We start from the raw sequence: 6,942 nt of genomic DNA, 5'->3' as shown, positions 1-6,942 counted from the left end.
GTCCACCCACCCAGAGATAAACATGTTGACGTTTCAGTGGGAAGCCATATGGTGCAGAGATGAACTCAGGTTCCAGACTTAGGCTGTGTGCATTCAAACCTAGCTCCACCACTTACCACCTCTGTGAGCTAATAATTTAATTTCTCTGTCTCATCTTCCTCATCTGCAAAATAGAGGTTCAAGGACGTGGTGAAGATTATGAGATAAATCATGCAATGTCCCTGGCATATAGCAAACTTTCAATGAATGTTAACTCTTTGTTCAACTTTCTAGATTCTTTTTGTTTTAGCATTTTCCTCCAGGGACATTGCTGGGTTTGATTTACATTTGAAAAGAGAACTGAGTGTCTCAGAAGATAGTCACTGAAGATAGTTATAATCAGTAGTGTCTCAGAAGATAGTTATAATCAAAATATATTTTTCTTCATACTTCTTTTTTATTTTATAAGGGAAAAGTGTAGATAAAATCTTGCTATTCCTAAAATCAAGGCTGGTGATTTTAAAGCACAAGCAAGCTTTTCATTCATAAAACAAAATAAATTTATCATTCAACAATTTTTCATGCAATAACAAATATTTCAAGCTCTTCCACACAGATTGTCTCCTTTAATGCTCATACAAAACTCTTTTGAAAGCACAAGACATTAGAATTATCTCCATTTTTTGAGCTAACTCTTCCCTTAGATTAATGATAGGTCATTGTCATTTCCACTTGCCCTTGAAGACTATATTTAGATATGGGGAGAAGTACAATTACATGTCTCTCTGCTCAACACTAAAAGTTAAAAAGTCCACCTGCTTTTCCTCCCTTTTTTCTTATCTTATTTAGAGATACCACCACCCAGGAAGTCAGCCAAACTATAAACCTGTCACTCTATGGCCCTCTCTCTTCATCCCTCACAGTCCATGAATTACAGAGTCCAGTTGATTATATTTCTTAAATACCTCTGGAAACAACCCTTTACTTTGCACCTTCACTGGCACTGTCTGAGTTCGGGTCTGCAGTGTTGCAGTGGCCTTGGAATTCCCCTCCCTGCCTCCAGTGTTACCTGCTGATATCTGCCAAAGGAAAAACTCTTCTTTGACCACGCATTACCCACAGCCTAATGGCAGAAGGCTTTTCATAATCCGGCCCCTTCCCAACTTACAAGATACCTATTTATAAACCTTATACCCAAGTATTAACATTATGCTGTGAAATATACCTCTCCAATGACTGAAATACAAGTATCCACTCTTTAGGGCACTCCCTTCCTGTTATCAAGGAAACCAGAAGGTTGAACTAGCGATCATAAGGTAGTACTTGGTAAGCAAATTCACTGCATAATCACGAGGGAGATTTTATTCTGGCTATAATTGATCCCAATAAACTTTCCTTTATCCACAATAGAGTGTGCTTTTCTAGTGTTTGGAATACAGTATTTGCATCCACTGTGTTTTCCCTGTCTCTCAGACTCTATTAGGAAAGACTGATAAAAATGTATTTTCCTAGCTAATTCCCACCTCTTTATGAAGCCTTCTCATATTTCCACCCAGTTAAAATTATATATTCCCCTACCCATCCTATCCTAGTCCCATATTCAGTGTTGGGTATTTCTACTATAGGACTCGTTAGTATTTTTATCACTATAGTTATTTATGAAGGTTGCTTTCTCCTAGAAAGCTGCGAGGGTTAGTGATAAAAAGGACTAGCACTTGGGTCAACCAGATGTGGGTTTGAATTCTGATTCTCCCACTTACTTGTTGAGTGGCCTTTGTCTAGTCCCTTAACCTCTCTGAGCTACTGTTCCCTCATCCGTAAAGTGTAGATAATATGATACTAGCTTCACAGAGTTATTGAGAGAATTAAAAGACAAGCTGCATGGAAAACAATTTTCACAGTACTGGATGCATAGAAAACACTCAATAAAGTCAGTCTTACTGATCATCTTTGCATTCAGCATGGCAGTGAGGAATCCTGTGTCTAGGATGGGATCGATTATACAGCCTTGCTTTTACTTTTAGTGGTTTATCGATTTGGGAAAGCAAGAGCACTTTCTCTTGTAAAATATTTTGTCCATTATTGAGTGAAGAGACTTTCTCAGACAGTTAGAAATATTCATTTGGTTTACCTCTGTCTTCTTACCAGGCTCTAAGTTACTAGAGGAGAGGCAAGATGTTTTAGTTTTTTTTTTTTTTTTTGAATCCCCAGAAACTAGAAAGTGCCTGGCACATAGCAGGTCCTTAAAAATATGTTTACTGAATGAAAAGATAAATTTCTAGAAGCTGTTCATAAGACAGTTCTGAATTTATCATCTAGACCAGTGGTTCTCAAAGGTGGTCCTTGAATCAGCTGCTCGGGCAACACCTTGAGTTTGTTAGAAGTGCACATGAAGGGACCCCACCTCAACATAGCGTATCAGAGGTTCTGGGGTGGAGCACAGCCAACTGTAATTTAACAAGCTATCCAGCTTCTTCTTATGCCTGTTACAGTTTGAGAACCACTGACCAGACAGTTAACACCATTCTATAAATCTCAAAAACATTATGCCAAACAAAAGACGTCAGAGACAAAAGAATTATTCCTTTCACATGAAGTTCTAGAATAGGCAAAACCAATACAAGGTGAAAGAAACCAGAATAGTAGTTGCCCTGGAGGGTGGAGTAAGGGGTCGGGGTAGGGATTCGAACAGAAAGAGGCATGAGGAAAGCAGATGGCATGGGTTTATGCCTATGTCAAAACTCATCAAACTGTTTACTGAAGACCTGTGCATTTTGCTGTATTTAAATGCAATGCCAACAAAAAATTAAAGTAATGCCCTTCGAATTCTTTCTGTATAAGTCTTATCAGCAGGAGATCTATTTTTACATTGCAATCTTAAGATGATCTGCAAGGTCCTTCATGATCTGACCCCCTACCTACTTTTTTCTAGCCTTATCTGTCACCACTGCTTCTGTCCCTTTTCCAGTCTTTCATCAATATTGACCTTTCACTTTCCCAATGGCATGTATTCCTATCCTCCAGGGCCTTTGCACATGTTGTTACTACTCCCTTGAATGTTTCTCATTCTTCCTTTTCACCTGGTTAACTCCCATTCTTCTTTGGTTCTCATTCTTTTGTCTGTACCTCAGGGAAACCCTACCAAATCTCACTTTGTTGTATGTCCATGGAAACTTCTGTAGGGCTGCTGTGTACACTTGTGCAGGTTGTTCATCTTAACAATGGTTCCCAGCTGAGGTGATAGTGGCTAAAATCCAATTTGTACTCTACTTACAAAGACTTGCACATGGAGCAGGGCTGTGTTGCCTGGAAAAGGGCTGCCTTTTTCTAATTCATCAAAGGCATAACCTGCTTGCCAAGCTGTGCCTACTCTAGGTTGTTTCTGTCTATGGAAGTGCCTCTTAAAAAATAGCACAAAGATACTACACAGGCTAGCAGCAGCCCTGGCCTTGTACTTCCTCTTCATAGTATTTCACAGTTGTAATTTTACATTTATTTGTACGATTATTTGGTTAATATTTGTTTCCCCCACTAGACAGTAAGTTCTAGTTTTGCTTGTTATCAAGTATTCCCAGCACCTAGAACAGTGCTTGGCACAGAGTACTCAGTAAATATTTATGAAACGCATGAGACATTTTTTTACTGCTGGAAGAATATTATGCTTTTTGAAGGTACAGTCTATCTTATTTTCCCTTTTTCCCTCCTCCCCCACTCCACCTCTCACAATTACCTTACTGCTTTGCAGAGTGAGTACTCAGTAAATATTTATGAAACGCATGAGACATTTTTTTACTGCTGGAAGAATATTATGCTTTTTGAAGGTACAGTCTATCTTATTTTCCCTTTTTCCCTCCTCCCCCACTCCACCTCTCACAATTACCTTACTGCTTTGCACATAAATGACATTCAGTAAATTCCTCCTGATTGATTTAAAAATGTTCAAAGAAGCCATAGATGTTCTATTCACAGAAAAGTGGATCTGCAAGCATATGATTACACACTGCCTGGGTGATGATGAACAGCTGCTATTTATGAAGCAGAAGAGACAAAAATTGTTGAATGAATGAGAAATAGACTTCAATTGAAATGGTAAGGATTTAATTTAGCTTTTGAAACTCATTTCCTGATATGAAGCTTACAAGATACTAGAAGACAATACAAAGGGAGGCTGTGAATTTTCTTTTTCTTTAAAAATACATGATCTTTGAGAGTTTTCCAAGATAGATCAACTACTTGTTTAAGGGCTAAGGGGTATTTCTTTTTTTTTTTTAAATAAATTTATTTATTTTGGCTGCACTGGGTCTTTGTTGCTGCGTGTGGGCTTTCTCTAGTTGTGGCGAGCGGGGGCTACTCTTTGTTGCGGTGTGTGGGCTTCTCATTGCGGTGGCTTCTCTTGCTGCGGAGCACAGGCTCTAGGAACGCAGGCTTTAGTAGTTGTGGCACACGGGCTCAGTAGTTGTGGCTCACGGGCTCTAGAGCGCAGGCTTAGTAGTTGTGGCACATGGGCTTAGTTGCTCCGCGGCATGTGGGATCTTCCCGGACTAGGGCTCGAACCTGTGTCCCCTGCATTGGCAGGCGGATTCTTAACCACTGCACCATGAGGGAAGCCCTAAGGGATATTTCTGACTTGAGTTCTCAACAATCTAAGATATATATATATTTTTTTAATAAGGTTTTCGTAGAGGATAATTTTAAAGAATAGTTGCAAAGTTTCTCTCATTAATTTCTTACATTACCATGGTACATTTCTCAAAATTAAGAAATTGAAACACATAACTATTAACTAAACTCCAGACTTTATTTGGATTTCCCATTTCTCCAGTTATGTCCTCTTTCTGTCCCAAGTGAGACAGCTTTTTGATGTTCTTCAGTGGTGTATAAAAGATTGTGTACTCTAAATATCAAGCTCTGAATAGATATACATAAATCTAGAGTGGCCTGTGTCCTTCATCTTGAGGCAAAAGTACTTTCCAATCAACCAGACTTGAATATGATCCCTAGCTCTGCCACTTTGAAAATCTGTGTGTCTTTGGGCAAATTGTTTAATTACACTAAGCAATGGTTTCCACATTTGTAAAATGGAGGTGGTAAGACCTCTCCAACTGCGATGGTTTCTGAAATCTTTCACAGTAAGGGAATTCAGTGTTGAAAAACTTATGACTTTTTATAGGTAACTAATCTTTTGCATTTATTAAACTAATACCATAAAAATATCACTCTAAATAGCATAACTGTGATGTTTTATACATGTTAAATTAGAAGAGGGCTGGGGGGAGGGATAAATTGGGAGATTGGGATTGACATTTAACACTACTATATATAAAATAGATAACTAATAAAGACCTGCAGTACAGCACAGGGAACTCTACTCAATACTCTCTAATGACCTATATGGGAAAACTATCTAAAAAAGAGTGGATATATGTATATGTATAACTGATTCACTTTGCTGTATACATGAAACTAATGCAACATTGTAAATCAACTATACTCCAATAAAAATTAAAAAAAAAAAGGAAAAGAAAAAAAGAGGGCTCAGAGGATCCTGACTAAAGACTCCTTAACCAAACTTTAGTCAGTCTCCTCTGAGCCCTGTTCTCAACTAGACCTTATCCTTTGATCTGCCTAGCTCAGTTGTAGCAAGAATTCTGCTAAGTCAGTTTAGAAAGAATCCTCCACCTTTGATATCTGATAACCCTGGCAAGTCAGTTTAGGAAGAATACCCCTACCCTTGAGTTCTCCTCTAATAAATTTTCATCCACCAACCCCCCTGTAGGGGTGGAAAGACTTTCCCTCTACCGTCCTAGGTTTGAAAGCTGTATCGATGAAATAAACCAAAAACAGGCAAGTTAACAGGAGAAAAGGTTTACAAATTTATTAATTTTTAATATTGTATGCACAGGAGCATTGCCAGGGGAAAAAAGTGAATATCAAACAAAGCAGTGATATTTGAGAGTTTATATCATCTCAGTAGGGAAAGGGGAAAGAGGATGTACGCCGCTTAGGGGAGAGTAATGTTTTGGAAAGATGAATAGGCCCATAGAATAGAAGGGAGACAATGGTCATTTGTGACGAATTTTCTCTGGGTGTGATGTTGAGTTCTGACTTCTAGTCTCCTCTTCTGTGATAAGAGTCAATCTTCCCTGGTTGATGAAACTGCTGGAGAGGGGATATATGAGAGTTGAGTTCCTTCTGGAGGATCTATCTTTAGGAAGATAAGTGGAGCTCAGAGAAGTCTGTGTTTCAGGTGCCTTCAGCTCAAAATAATTAGTATGCCAGACTACAATCCTGCAGCCTGTGGAACAAAACCAACGTTGACAGAAAGACAGACAAGATGAAAAGGCAGAGGGCTATGTACCAGATGAAGGAACAAGATAAAACCCCAGAAAAACAACTAAATGAAGTGGAGATAGGCAGCCTTCCAGAAAAAGAATTCTGAATAATGATAGTGAAGATGATCCAGGACCTCGGAAAAAGAATGGAGGCAAACATCGAGAAGAAGCAAGAAATGTTCAACAAAGATCTAGAATAATTAAAGAACAAACAGAGATGAACAATGCAATAACTGAAATGAAAAATACACTAGAAGGAATCAATAGCAGAATAACTGAGGCAGAAGAACGGATAAGTGACCTGGAAGACAGAATGGCGGAATTCACTGCCACGGAACAGAATAAAGAAAAAAGAATGAAAAAAACATGAAGACAGCCTAAGAGACCTCTGGGACAACATTAAACACAAGAACATTCACATTATAGGGGTCCCAGAAGGAGAAGAGAGAGAGGAAGGACCCAAGAAAATATTTGAAGAGATTATAGTTGAAAACTTCCCTAACATGGGAAAGGAAATAGCCACCCAAGTCCAAGAAGCACAGAGAGTCCCAGGAAGGATAAACCCAAGGAGAAACATGCCAAGACACATAGTAATCAAACTGACAAAAATTAAAGACAAAGAAAAATTATT

This window comes from Physeter macrocephalus, chromosome 16 (assembly GCF_002837175.3).
Source record: "Physeter macrocephalus isolate SW-GA chromosome 16, ASM283717v5, whole genome shotgun sequence".
Classification (NCBI taxonomy): domain Eukaryota; kingdom Metazoa; phylum Chordata; class Mammalia; order Artiodactyla; family Physeteridae; genus Physeter; species Physeter macrocephalus.
This window is presented reverse-complemented; position numbering follows the sequence as displayed.